Here is a 1,735-nt window from a genome sequence, read left to right as displayed (position 1 = left end):
AAAAAAAAAAAAAAAAGAATTTTCTATATCTGCCTACTGTGCTCCCTCCCGCAACACAATCTGCCTTGTCCATCATCCTGGTATCCAAACAATATTGTTTCTCACAAGAATCAAGGCAGTCAAATGGTTCTCTTCTCTTACCACATACCTTGCCTAAACAACTGGCCTATAGAACACTCAGCTCCAGGGCCGAGTGGAAAAGCAACACTTGGCCGGGTGTGGTGGCTCATACCTGTAATCCCAGCACCTTGGGAGGCTGAAGCAGGTGGATCACTTGAGGTCAGGAGTTCGAGACCAGCCTGATCAACATTGCGAAATCCCATCTCTACAAAAACACAAAAATTAGCTGGGCACGGTGGTGCACATCTGTAATCCCAGCTACTCTGGAGGCTGAGGCAGGAGAATTGCATGAATCCAGGAGGTGGAGGTTGCAGTGAGCTGAGGCTGTGCCACTGCACTCCAGCCTGGGCGACAGAGCCGAGACTCCATCTCAAAAAAAAAAGAAAGAAAAGAAAAGCAACATTTGTTAGGTTGGGGTGTGTTGTTCTTGATGTGGTTTTTTGGTTCTGAACCAGCACCCGACCATCCTGGGTGCTGTCTCTCCTATGGTCAGAACACGTTGTTCTGGATGGCCAGGGTGGGGATGTGAGTGGCATCTCTTCACATTCCACCCAGTGATTTACTCAAAAAAGTTTGATCGTGATCTATTTGACTGCTTGTTTAGACGTCTGAGATCGCAAGAACAAAATTGTTCCACCATTAGACACACCCGTGTTCCCGTAACTGAAAACTACCCTTTGGCCATTTCAGGTTCCTTTTGTCCCTGAATAAACAGGCCAAAAAAAAAGGGGCAGGGAGAGGAGGAAGGATTTACCACATTGGCTGAGAAGAGTAGACTGATTATCAAGGGGAAATTGAGTTCCTGTTAAATCACACAGTTGATGGGAGAATATTCCTCAAACCCAATAATCTTGTCATGTCAGGTGGTAAAAGTCAATGGAAGACCATGGGAACCAACATGACAAGGACCTTCCTAGGGTTCATGCCGTTCACAAAGGAAGGTTTGGGTGACCCCCCTAAATAAAGACTCTAGCCTGCTCAAGGCAAAGAGAACACAGAATTGGCAGCGGAGTAAGAAATGGACACAATAAATACCAAATAAACCTCATGGTCAGTTGTGGAAATGAACACTGTTCATTGTTATAGCAAACTTACTTCTTCTTTCCACACTGTGTCATATTTTTCTCTCTCTCCCATTTTTCTACCATTGAGACAGCCAGGTGGGAGGGAGTCCAACCTCTCCAACCAGCCTGCATGCTGGTTCATGCCATTTGCAGCAGGGAGGAGCCTGGCCCCTCCTCTTCCTGTGTGGAACCTGGGATTGGAATGGCTGGGCAGGAAGTGCTCTAACAGGGACTCTGGCCTAGCTGAGAGTTTCTGTTTCCATATTTTCTAACTTTTTTACCCACTAAAACCCTGGGTTTTTGGTTTTTGTTTTTGTTTTTTGTTTTTTGAGATGGAGTCTCACTCTGTTGCCCAGGCTGGAGTGTAATGGCTTGATCTTGGCTCACGGCAACCTCCGCCTCCCAGGTTCAAGCGATTATCAGCCTCCCAAGTAGCTGGGATTGCAGGCACCTGCCCTCATGCCCAGCTAATTTTTGTATTTTTAGTAGAGATACAGATAGTCTGTTGGCCAGGCTGGTCTTGAACTCCTGTCCTCAAGTGATCCACCCGC

This window comes from Colobus angolensis, unplaced genomic scaffold, assembly GCF_000951035.1.
Source record: "Colobus angolensis palliatus isolate OR3802 unplaced genomic scaffold, Cang.pa_1.0 Scaffold33, whole genome shotgun sequence".
In the NCBI taxonomy this organism is placed as follows: domain Eukaryota; kingdom Metazoa; phylum Chordata; class Mammalia; order Primates; family Cercopithecidae; genus Colobus; species Colobus angolensis.
This window is presented reverse-complemented; position numbering follows the sequence as displayed.